Here is a 14,226-nt window from a genome sequence, read left to right as displayed (position 1 = left end):
AAGGGGGAAAGCAAGGAGCAGCAGCAGAAAGGGTCAAGAAGGTACACTCGGGAGAGTACAGCCATTTGGTGTTACTAGAGAGGAGTCCTGTTTTGTATGTAGTGGTTAGGTCATGAAGGAATACCACAGACTGGAGTTTTTTCATAGGAAGCTTAGATCTTTATCTTGTGAGTTGAAGGTCATCAAGATGACAGGTTCAAAGTCTCATTTTAGGAAGATCACTCTGAAACAGGATAGAGGATGGAGTCTAATTGGGAGAGGATTTGGATCTACACGAGGGAAAAGAGAAAAGAATATGAATAGGTATCTAAGCTATATAGGAAGTGGTACTTTACTTCATGTGGTTGGTGAGGGGTGAAATATAACCTTCTTATCTGGTTTATTGGAGGAGATATGCAATATGGGAAGAAGACTGGTTTAGAGTAGGAGATGGAATATTGAATTTGAGGCGCCTGGAGTAATTTCAAGATGTATCAAGCATTCATATGGATATTAGACTCTGAGCCCAGGGGACCAGGTCAGAGCTGCTAAAAAGATTTGAATGCCATGTTCACACTGCTGCCCATCCTTATAAAACAGATAAACATACAAAATAACATTGTCTCCAGTCTTGACAACCTCTTTAACTACAACTCTCTTTCTTCCTCTTCTTCACAACTGAATGTTTGAAGGAATAGTGTCATTATTGACTTGGACCCACTGAGCCCACTGAAATCTGGCTTCTAGTTGTACCACTCTGCCAAAGTAGTTCAGAGAACAGCTGTCTGTGGCTTTTTATCTATCAGATTCAATGGTGATTCTTAAGCCTTCATCTCCCTTGAATCTGATGGGCATTTGTGGTATAATTCCTCCTCCCTGAAATTCTCCTTCTTCATTCCCTACATGATATTCTAAAGCTTCCAATTATTCAAAACTCTTCAATCTGATGCAAAGACTCTTTTGGTTCTATTCTGGCATCCTGACCATATGTCTTCCTCCATTTGACTCTCAAATATGGGTAATCCCCAGAGTGCCATCCTCAATCTAAATCCCTTTTCTCTCTATCCACTTTCTTGCTACAATACCATCCATCTCCATACCTTAACTTTGGCCCAGATAACTCCCCAAACCATGTCTCTGGTCACTCTAATCAACCCACATTCTTGTCCCTTGTACTTTGACTTGTCGAAGTCAACATGTCTAACATTTGATCCATTACTTCCTTTTCCTGGCCCCTCCTCCTGTTTTCCATTTCTCAGCATGTTATACCACCTTTGGATTCATCAGAACCCTGCAGATCATCTTATTCATCTCTGACCCCACCATTTGCTTCACCTTTCTATACCTTTAATTCATCACCTGTCTTTTGTTTTCTAACTTTTGAATTTTCTCAAAACCTTGCCAAGCCCTCTATCCCCGTCATCACTTCCTTAACCTAGGCCTTCATAATCTCTTTCATAGATATTTACAACAGCTTCCTACTTTGACTCTGATCTCTCATTTTATTTCAAATACAGAGTTCTTACTAAGCCTTCCATTCATTTCTACCTCATGTATTCCTAGAGTAAAAACCTCTTCATGTTACTCGGTTGTCCTAAAACCTCTAATAAGTCAAAATTTCTTATCTTGATGCCCAGACTCTCCATGCCCAGGAACAATGGCTGCCCCTTCCTAGCTGGTATGTTACCCTCGAGAAATGGTCACCTGCTGGTGATCGTCTGTACCCATACCATGCTACTCCATGCCTCAGAGTCTGCCTCTCCTCTTGGCCTTGATGTCCTTTCCACCTCTGTCCTCCTAGAAGATTCTAGCTAATCCACTAGACACAATCAAGTGTTTTCCCTTCTACCAGGACTTTCTTTCTGCCACTGTCACGGCACCTATTACACTTCATTGCATTCACATGTTTTTAGTTTAATTTATTCCACTAACATTTATAAGTGCCTACTATGTGCCAGGTATAATTCTATGCACAGGGCATATACAATGATAAACGACAGACAAGTTCTCTCCTCTCAAGGAGTTTATATTTAGTGTTTTCATCATTATGCAGTGAGCAATCAGTTCTCCTTTGGATCAACGTTCTTGGCTGCCCTTTCCTCTCTACTACCACTGCTATCATCACCCCAGTTTAGGCTGTCATGACTCCACATCTCTGTTGTTGAAACAGTCCAAACTAGTTACTACCCTAGAATTCCCCTTCTAATGCACACAATACATCACCACAGATTGATCTTACTCAGGGTAGTTTCAATACTATCATTCTCCTATTCAGAAAAAATTTAATAAATTCCTAACACTTTCAGAATTAAGTTAAATTCCCCTATCTTGCTAAGCAAATCTTCCACAGTCTTAGCCTGTCATGGATTGTATGTTAAACAACAACAATAAAAACAAACAAACCCAAGATATTGATCCTAGCTTACTGCTTAACCCAAATGTATTCACCTATAATATGGTGATAACATCTCATAAAATTGTTAAGGGTGAAATACCCTGATGTACATGAAAGTGTTAAGAAATGAGTATTCTGTTTGTTATTTTACTGACTCATCGCTCTGTTGATATGAAAACAGTTTCTCTTATTGACATGAGAGCAAAGCTGTAGGAGAGCTTCCAGATTCTTGAGTGTGATCACACAAAACAGAAATCCCAGTACTGTTGTGCCAATAAAACAATGAAAGGAATATTGTTTCATAAGAGTTATGACTTTTACTACAGTTACATAGCTTTCAACAATTATTCTAGAATTTTAAAAATGCTATTTAACATAAGAAATTAAGTTCTGAATTCCTTGATGCCAAAACTACATCTTTGCCATCATGTAAAACAAACAAACAAATAACAAGGGAAAGACTATTGTACTTTTCACTTTTCTGTTAACTTTTGGGGCTCTTAAATTCAACTGAGTATAAGTTAAATAATTGCTTACTCTTTTAAATAATTTCTTGCTACTTTTGGAATAAAGTGGGATTTTTTCTATCATAAAGCCAATATCTAAACATTATTTTTAAATAAGGAAATAAAAATAAGTAAAAAGGACACACACAAAAAAAACCTATAACTCTATGACCAACCAACAATCCACCATTACATAAGTAGTCAACTTTTTACAGGTTGTTTTAGCAAAGTCCAAATCATTACTCAAACAGAAACATTCCCATTGGTCAAGACAAACTGATCTGGGGGTGGGAGAGCATTTAGAATCCAGTGACAGACTGGTTCATCTAGTTATCATCTTACACTGATCACAGAGATACACACACTAAAATACTTTATTGCTAAAATGCAGGGGCAAGGGAACAAAACACATCACACCATAGCCTTAATTGGCAGGGCTGAAATCAGAAGGTGGTCATCACAGGCTGTGAGGATCTCAAGAGCACGGTCCAAGCATAACTGTTATGGGTGCATTCGTACAAAGTGAACACCAAAATTAGTATTCAGCAAGTGTTGAATGAGTAATGTTGTCCACAAATATTCTTAACGTCTTGATCAGCACAATAACTCACAGGGTTTTTTTCCAAAATTTACCTCTCATATTAGAGTCTCCATAGCTCTTGAGCTGTCTGTAAGCCAGATCTTCAGATAGGCCCTTACTGCCATTATTAGCAACATAAGACTTCCAGACAGTTCAAGTAGAAAACAGTTAACTGCAGAACCCTCAAAACTTGGGTTAGAAGATGGTGAAGAATAAACATGTGAACAATTGAATATGGAAGTGGTAAGTGGATCTTCTAGTGTGGCACTGAAAAGAAAGGAGTTTGCCCTGCTTCTACCTCTATTCTCCTTCTTTCTGGCTGTTATGCAGAAGTAAAGCCACCATCTTGGACCATGAGATACGATCTGCAAGCTTAAGAGGGCAGAGCAACAAGACTGAAAAAGCATTGGTCACCAAGACTCTGTATTGCTTTTCAGCTTATGGATTTCTTATGCTTAGAGAATATGTTTCCTTACATACTCTCTAAGCAAACAGCCTGATAAATTCATATTTGGGCTGTCTGCCTTAATGAATGACCATGAATGAAGAGTTGGAAGACTGAACACAGCAAGAAGATGCATTCGCATTCAAGAGCCCTTAGTAGGAAAATCCCAGGTGATTGAAATTTCTTACATTTTACAACTTCTAGTCTTACATAATTTTCTGATACCTATGAAAATGATTACATTTTCAGCCAAAATAATATTATGAGAAAAATGAAAGTTTGAAAATTCCAGAACAACCTAAAAACAAATTAATCAAATGCTTTCTCATTTTTACAAATAGCCATCCTTTCATATCCATGAATATGTGAATTTGATCTGCTTCTTGCTTGTTAGACATAGAAGGCATGATTAAATATGTATAAGCCAAAAGTGTAAAATCTAGTCTGCAATTAACCAGAGGGTCTGTGTTAAGAGTATTTCTCATCTAAAGAGCTATTCCTTGTAAATACTCAGATAAAACAAAAAACCCGGAGCCAAGTTCTGGGAGTTACCAGCGTAAAACTATTGGAATCCAGTATATTAGAAAAACTACTCTGTTCTTATAAGAGATAATAAAAGTGAGAATATCTAGTAAGAGGCCCCATGTTGGTAAAAGCAAGAGAAAAGTGTTAGTGGGTACAATTTATTTATTATGTTTGAACCACCCATTTCCAAGATCTCAAGTGAATTTTATGAAAAGAAATGTATTTAATAAAATTCTTAAAATAAGTATTTTAAAAATCTAATGTGGAGTGAGACCAAGCAGAAATAACTGACATCAAGGCTAGGAAGAGTGGTTGCTCTTGTACTATTCATTCTCGGCATCATGGCAGGCAAGAGAAGCGGACACTATAGCTCTCCACAGTCATAACCTACAGTCAAGTTGGAAAATTCATAACCTTGGAGGTTTGTTTTTGGGTCTAGTCCCCTTTTATTTTCTTTGTAACCTTACAAGGTTCCATCCCTCTTCAGAATTCTTTGAGGAACTGTCCACTCTATATGCCACTGGAAGGATTGTTAATCACTTGGAGCTCCACAGTGGTGGAAGAGTGGCTCATAGTAAACCGTAAGAGTCCTTCTGGGTCCTTTCTGCCCTTGGAAGGAAATAGAAAGGCTCTCTCTGATTTGGGTTTGTGAATGATAGGGCTTCCAACCATCATCCTTCCTGTCTCATGAAGGAAACCAATTTGACACAGGTAAGGTCAAAATGAAAAGTGAAGCAGAGCCAAATGATAGAGAGGAAGAAGAAAGGGCCAGAGGAAAGAGGATGGAGGTGAAGTGGGGGGAGGGAAGGCAGGGATGAGATGGAGAGGGAGCAGAGAAGCATTTGAGCACCTTGATCTAACTGTGCCTGAAGCTAAACTATACTTAGACTTTAGCAATGCCCAAAGCTGAACCATCCTTAGACTATTGGTTATAAGAGACAATACATTTTCCTTTTTTATTCACCTTAATTTTCTTGGATATCTATTATTTGAAACTAAAAACCATGACTAACACACTTGTGCTTTGCATTATTGGTTACATATTCTCATCTGTAAAATGAAAGACACGGCATAAATTTATTTAAAACTTCCCTTTGACCTAAAGCACTATAGTTCTAACTAGATTAATATGTGAACTCCTTCAGGACAGGGATATTATCTCACTTATTTTAGTACTCAGAATTTCCAGTGCTTTGTAGACTCTCATTAACTATTTCTTGTAGTAACTGAAAAGAACAGGCTGGCCACTCTCTAAGCCTATCCTCTTATGAAACTTCTGCTTGCTTACTTCCCTTCTGTTTCCCCAGGATAGAGTTGAATACATATTGTCAGGTCTCCCTTTCATAGGAAGAGAGCTAAATAATGCAGTTAAATTACTGAACGTGTTTAATCCTCAAGTGAGAAATACACACTATACTACAGATTTGATTCCAAGGGAAATATAATACTCCAAAAGAGATATTTATTATTGACATAGACCATGATAGAAAAATTAGGGATCCCTGGGTGGCGCAGTGGTTTGGCGCCTGCCTTTGGCTCAGGGCGCGATCCTGGGGACCCGGGATCGAATCCCACATCGGGCTCCCAGTGCATGGAGCCTGCTTCTCCCTCTGCCTGTGTCTCTGCCTCTCTCTCTCTCTCTCTCTGTGACTATCATAAATAAATAAATTTTTAAAAAAAAAAGAAAAATTATTAATCATTACACTCATAATGAACTTGAATATTTGATATTCTCAATTTCTGTTGGTGGAAAACAGGGAACATTTTAAAGGATTTACTGGATCAGTTGATTATAAAGGTATAATCCAAGTTTTAGAAATTGTACTCATGCTTCTGTTAATGTCAGGGCTTTCTTTTCTTTCAAGTGTACCTTCTTCCCCTCAAAAAAAAAAAAGTCAGTGCTTGTAATGATGTTTTAGTGGAAGCTCAGAAAAACAGGAGCTACAAGTTAAATGCACAGCCAAGGCTTCCAGCAGTGATCAAGGGAGGAAAACTTGAGTGTCCTATCTTTGTTGAGTATGGATCAGATGGAGTGCTATATAAAAGCAATGCCTGTCTGATGACTCTGTTTCTATACAATGTAAGCATTTATAAATCATACACATATTTCTATTTTCTAATAATTAAACTTTTCTCTATAACCATATGTGAAGAGTTTTGGTGGGAAAAGTGGAGGGGGAAGGCTGGTCACAGAACATTTCATTTTACAGATGGGAACATTGGGAAAAGACACGTCATACATATATAGTATTCCCCAAAGCTCCTTGCCACAAATACGTATTTCCTTGTCCTTGGTATTACCTTTGTGTAATAACTTTAACTTCTAGAAGGAACATTTGTTGATATTTTTACCAAATCTTAACTGCACCTTAGTTTTCTTATGTGGAAAAAAAAATGACAAAAATGCTTGTCCTTATCTACCATATCAGGTTATTATGGAGATCAAAAGTGATAATGCACATCAAAGTGCTTTGGAAGCTATATAACAGTACTCAAAATATTATTACTACCCTCATCACTGTCATTATTTGTTTCCACAACAATCTTGTGAGGTGGTAACTATTACCAAGGAGGAAATTAAGGAACAGTAAGATTAAGTGTCTTGCCTCAAGTCCCACAGTTTTTGGTGGCCAAGGTGATATGAATTCACACACCCTAACCAGCTACTAAACCATAAACATCAGGAAAAGATCTCCAGAGTTACAGATGAACACTTTTTTTCATACCTTTGACCTAAAATGCTTAAACTTTTGATGAGATCTATTAAATGATTTTACAGGCATCCAAGTCAAAATACCAGGGTAGAATCATAAACCTGTTTCTCCAGTCAATCAATCAAAACCGGAAAAGAAGAAAAGGTATATTCCATGGAATGTTTATCCAACCATAAAAAGACAGATATTCTCAGATCTTCAAAATATGTTAAGTTTACTAGTTTGGAAATAGGAATTATTATATACTATAGAGGGAAGGACAATTCAGAGCAACTTTTTAGAGGCCAATTTGTCAATATCACAATTAAAGGAACAGTTTCTGACTTAGCAATTCTGATGCAAATTTAGACTCACATATAAATTCTCAACTACACAGAGATCTATTCAGTTAGAGGATGTTCTTTGTAACAATCCTTACAATAATAAAAAAATTTAGAAACTTGAAAAAATTAAAGATCCATAAAGAATTTGCCAAATCAATTATAACACATTTGTTCAGTAAAAGACTATTCAGCCATTTGAGGAAGGGAGTTAAGTGTATATGAACAGATATTAATAGACCCTGCCATCCATTTTGAGTAATGGAAACCAGTTTCAGAATAGTATAATTTTTGCCTGGATAATATATACACAGATTGGAAAGACAAGTAGCTAACTGCTAATACAAGTTTTCCCTAAAAAGTGTGTGATTGGAAAGACTTTTCACTTTCTATGTTTTATTGACTGAATTTTTATTATAATGAGCATGTTCTATTTCAGAATGAAAATCTAAATAAAAATAATTTCTTAACCAGTCCAATTCTTAATTGGGATAATCACATTATCCCAATGAAAATCATAAAATTATGTTTTATGTAACAAAAATAGAAAAATAAATGGTAAAGAATATTCTAAAAAAGAATAATGATAAAGGTGGGAGAAGTGCCACGCATCACTAGTCCTTCCAGATAATGAATGTAACAATAATTAAATGATGCAATATTGACACAAAAACAAATGTAAGTAAATTAGAATTTTAAAACCCAGATAAGCCAATTTGTATATTATGTTTAAGTGTTCAGTGAAATAAAAATCACATAATTCAGGGTGCCTGCGTGGCTCAATCAGGTAAGTCTTGATTTAGGCTCAGGTCATGATCTCAGGGTTGTGAGATCAAGCCCCATGTCAGGCTCAGCACTGGACATGGAGCTTGTTTAGGACTTTCTCTCTCCCTCTCTCTCTGTCTCTCCCCACCTCCTCTCTCTGTCAAAAAAAAAAAAAACCCACATAATTTCAGGCAAGTGAATATTATTTAATAAATAGAGAGGGATAATTATAGTACAATATAGAGAAATTGATTTAGATATAAAACTTATACCCCAAGTGAACTCCCTGTCGATTATTTGGTTATAGAAATGTAGAAAGAAAAAAAATAAAAACATTAGTTACAAAAAATAAAGTCATGCTAACATTCCCAGAATTTCACTAAAGTATGAAGAAACATTGTAACATAAAACTCATACTTTTAAGTTTGTTTGAAATATTTCCTTAAGTCAATTTCCCAGAATAAAATTCTTGGCAAACACACACACACACACACACACACACACACACACACATTTACATGGTTCTTAGCAGGTGTTGGGAATCAAATTCAGAACATGTTTTGACAAATATGAGAGTATTTACAGATGGAATTAAACAAGATATCTGACCTCAAGCCCATCCAGAACATCACACATTCTAGAAACTACAACATATAAAGTAAATACAATCTGTATCCGTCACTGAAATAAAATAAAGTATAGCATGTCTTTATAACTAAATATTAAGATACCACATAAAAGGAGAAATATAAAGATGAGACTAAAAATAAAAATGGTTTATCAAGTGAAATGATACTAATTATGAGTACTCTAATTAGAACTTTGTATACAAAGCCTACAAGGATAGATAAAGATTCTCAGAAAGCACAGAGAGGTAGAAAATATTTGTGTTGAGAATGTGAGAATATGGGATAATTTTGTGTTAACTTTCATATTATTATAAATATATATAAAATATTTAAGTTATCTCATGGGGTATATCAAAATGTACAGATGATAAGAGTAAGACTGCTCCCTCCAACTTACAGCTCTATTGCCACTAGTTAGGATGTGACTGGATATCTTGCCTATACAAAAATATCATAAATATGATATCTGGATATCATATTTATTGATGAGAAAGCACAACTGCTTTCTCATCAATAAATATGAGTTTCAATTGTCTAGAGGCTAAGGAATAACATGAAAAAGGCACAATGCCTAAAACCACATATATTTTTAATGGAAATACTATCACATTTACTATCTAATGTCTATTAGATTAATTTGGGGCCGAAAGAGGAGTGACACTACACTCATAATTTAATTCCAGTAATGTCACAAAACCACTTGGTAGCTCAGGCTTCCCACTAGCAAAATAGCCTCACTTTTTCTTCTAACATATGAGAATAGTCTGTATTTAAAGTTTTACTACCAAAAGAAAAAGAGACACAAAGTACATATATTTGAGCTGCAGAAGAGACCATGAGTTAGCTGAGGACAGGGACAGAATTCAATTTCTTTATATCTCAAGAATTTAGTAGTGCCCCTACTTTGTGGATGTGTGTTTTTTTTTTTAATTTTTATTTATTTATGATAGGCACACAGTGAGAGAGAGAGAGGCAGAGACACAGGCAGAGGGAGAAGCAGGCTCCATGCACCGGGAGCCCGACGTGGGAATCGATTCCGGGTCTCCAGGATTGTGCCCTGGGCCAAAGGCAGGCGCCAAACTGCTGCGCCACCCAGGGATCCCAGGATGTGTGTTTGTAGAACAATTTGACATACTCCTGCCACCTGGTGGACAATTATGTGTTTCCTTTTTATTTATAGACCTTAGAGTAACTGGAATGGAGATGCTCATGAACACTTATTTTTTTTAATTCCTACATAATTTATTCTTTTTAATGTTATTATAAATGGAATTGTTTTCTTAATTTATTTTTAATTGATTTTATGTAAATCAATTAGTTAACATATACCATACCATTACATTCAGACATAGAGTTCAGTAATTCATCAGTTGCATATAACACCCATTGTCCATGACATGGACATCGTGCCTTCCTTCATGCCCATCACCCAGGTACCCCACCTTCCACTCACCTCACCTCCAGCACCCCTCAGTTTGTTTCCTATAGTTAAGACTCTCTTATGGTTTGTCTCCCTCTCTGATTTTGTCTTTTTTTATTTTATTTAAATTGAATTAATGTATAATGTATTATTGATTTCAGAGGTAGAGTTCAGTGATTCATCAGTCTTACATAATACTCAGTGTTCATTGCATCACATGCCTCTTTAACATTCATCACCCCGGTTATCCCCTCCTTTCCCCCTCAGCACCCCCATCTCACCATAGAACACTTTTAGATAAACATTAGTAATAATGTTTCCACTTAGACCAATACTGATTAATATAGCCATTAAACTATATATTTTAGTAACTTACCAAATATAAGTAATTAAAAAATAGTAATGTAAAGATATATTCTTAGAAGCAAAGAATTTGCTTTTAAATTGGTTCTTTGAGGAAAAAATACAATTTTAAATATTGGCAGGATAATAATTCTTCATTTTCAACTTTTACACATTTTTCGTCCTTAGGGAGAAGTCGTTATAGAATTTGTCCTTTCTCCCCAAATATTCTAATTTTAATGCATATAAACAAAGTTCGTTCTCATTGAAAAATTTTAAACAACTTCACCATTTATTCATGCACCATTTTCCAGTGCTTACAATATTCACCCCTGATGCAAGTAACAAGAAAATTATTTCTAAATAGTTCAAATATGTTCTATATATCATACTCTGGCTCATTGATTATTATAATAAGCATTAAACACCATCAGGTATTCCTAGCTTAACTCTGTGCTAACTCAATACTAAATTCAAGTATTTCTTTGATGCTAAAGAAGTCCTTGTGTTGTCAACATATAAACGAAACAAAATTTAAAACAGCACAATTTTAAACAATCTTTATTAGAATTTTTTGCATCATTTAAGCTTGATTTACTGGGGTAAAGCCTTCATTGCCCTGTCCTGATCATAGCTATGATTTACTTCTAGGAATTATGTGAGCTGCTGGAGCATCAGAAACAAGTAAGACCTGGTGAGAAGCACAAGTTTCTTTAACATCAGGCCAAAAACATGTTACAGGTGCCATGGCATTGGTTACCGGGCATGGATATACAGTTAGCCATGACCAGCATTGCTGATGATACGGACACCACAGGAGAATCTGCAGTCTCCCAGATGCAAGCTCTGCTCTTCCTGGAGTATTGGAAGATGAGATAGATGAGGCATAGGGAATAATCAAATAGGCTAAATGTGTCTGAAGCATGTATTCTCAAGTGATTTGCAGCTCGGTTCTTGAGGAGCTAAAAACATCTTACTATTTGTCCCAGACAAAAGAAGAAAAGGAGAAAACTGCTAATTTGGACCTTCATTAATCCTTATGTACTAAAGTTTAAGAGTAAAAACAAAGTAACAGTTGCTTCTTTAATGTCTGAAGGGTTTTCTGCTCTATCACCTCTATTTCAAATTTCCTTTTAAGAGATATTTATATTCCTTGTCTCCAATTTCTCTCTTCTGGGGACATATATTTTATCATCCAAACAGGAACATTTTGGGAATGAAAGAAAGCACCAATAATAATTATGCAAGGACAATGGGCATCCCAGCCCCTTCAGGGATTCCCAGCCTTTCTTAAACCCACTTCCGTCAGACTCTATCCCCAACCACTACACCAAAAGTGCTCTCGGTAAGGTGCCATGTCGCTAACTACTAGAATCACCAATTCTTAGTCTCTACTTTACTGACCTTCAGTAGTATTGAATACAATTGATCACACTTCCTCCTTAATACTTTCTTTACTTGGGTTCAGAAACACTGCACTCCTTTTTCCTTCTTCCAATCAAAGTAGATGCCTGTTTCACTTTCCTTTGCTGATTCTTCCTTTAATCCTTGGTCTCCTAATGTTGTCATGCTCCAGAACACAGTCCTTGGTCCTTTTTGCTATCTACATTCACTCTCTTGGTGATCTCAACCGACCCGTGATTTGTCAGATGAGATGGGGCCCGTTCAGGGTGGTACAGCCCTAAATCTCTGATTTGTAAAACCATTCATACACTGAAAGATCTCTCATTCATGTCCTAAACTCTAGACTTTTATATTCATATGCCTACTTCTCATCTCTGCTTGTCTAATAGATATCCGTGATGGTTAATTTTATGTGTCAACTTAGCTAAGCCATGAAACCCAGGTAGTTGGCCAAACACTAGTCTAGCTTTTGCTGTAAAGGTATTTTTTAGATGAAATTAACATTTAAATCAATCGACTTTGAGTAAAGCAGGTTACTTTCCATAATGCGGATGGGCTTCATCCAAGCAGATGATGGTCTTAAGAGAAAAAGACTGAAGTACCCCAAAGAAGATGGAACTCTGCCCCCCAGACTGTCTTTGGACTTAAGCTGCAACACCAACTCTTCCCTGGGTTTCCAGTCTACTGATCTTCCCTGCCAACTTTGAATTTGTCAGTTCCCACAATCCCATAAACCACAAGCAATTTCCTTAAAATCTGTCACTCTTTCACTTTCTCTCTGTCTGCCTCTCTCTTTCTCCATATACACATATATTTTGGGGAGACAGTAAAGATATAGATATAGATACAGATAGATATAGATATATAGATAGAAAGAGATGCATAGATATACATTCATATGTATTTTGTTTCTCTGAAGAACTCCAATACATCTTAAACTCAAAATATACAAAACTGAACTACATAATTTTTCCCTCAAACCCTTTCCAACCTACAGTCCTATATTTTTCTCCATTTAATGACAACTACACCTTTCAAGGTTCCTGAATTGAGTCTTTTCTTTATCTCATTCTCAACCATCATTCCCTGCAGAAATGCTGTTGACTGAACATTCAAAATATATGTACCTTATATAAAATGCAATCTGTCTTCTATCCTGGTATTCTGAATCCCCCTTACATTATTTTTTTAATTTTTTCGTGCAACTTTTAACATACTAATTTTCCTATTTACAATGTTTAGTTTTTACTCTGTTTCCTCCAAACAGAATAAGAATTTCAAGAGTAGAGATCTTCATTTTAGTCATTGACATTATCACAGTGCTTAGGATTGTTTTGTCACAGAGTAGACAATCAAAATATCTGTTAAAATAAACAATAGAGTTGAAAAATAATCTTGAGAAAAAAATCTCTAAAAAGTAAGTTAAAAGAAAAAGAGATCAAAAACAGTAGAAATAAATCAGAAGACTTCTCTAAGAGATCACATCTAAATAGTTTCCAGAAATAGAGTACAGAGAAAATGATAGCTGGAATTTATCAGAGAAATATTTCAAGAAATTAATCATTACTCTCATTAGTAAGTAACATGAGTTTTTGAAAACAGAATCCAAAAAATGCCAAGTACTTTGGATGAGAAGAGATCCACACCAAAACACCTCATTTTGAAATTTTAAATCAGTAGAGCCAGAGAGAAGATTCCAAAAAAATTTTAAGGGGGAAAAAGAAAGGGTTTACTTCTGAAGATTAAGAATCTGAATAACACCATGCTTCTCAACAGCAGTACTGGTGCCAGATTTCAATGGAACAATATTTAAAATTGCTAATTTTTTTGGTCTTAGAATTTTATTCTCAATCAAGCTTTTAATTAAGGATGAGAATTCTTTTTAAAAATCTGCTGCTTAAATGAAATTCGTCAGTACATAATAAATAATATAACAAGCAGATTTTTTTTTAACAAGCAGATTTTAATCCAAGCATCCAAAGTCTTATGATGGCATACTTATGAGAAGGAAATTTGGACACAGAGACAAACACACAGGGGAGAAGCCCATGTGAAGACATAAACAGAGATTGCAGAGATGCATCTATAAGTCAAGGAACACCAAGCATTGATGGCACCCATCAGAAGCTAGCAGAGGCAAGGAAGGATACTTCCCTAGAGCCTTGAGAGGAGCATGAACCTACCAACACCTCGATTTAGAGT

The sequence above is a fragment of the Nyctereutes procyonoides genome, unplaced genomic scaffold, assembly GCF_905146905.1.
Source record: "Nyctereutes procyonoides isolate TBG_1078 unplaced genomic scaffold, NYPRO_anot_genome, whole genome shotgun sequence".
Classification (NCBI taxonomy): Eukaryota; Metazoa; Chordata; class Mammalia; order Carnivora; family Canidae; genus Nyctereutes; species Nyctereutes procyonoides.
This window is presented reverse-complemented; position numbering follows the sequence as displayed.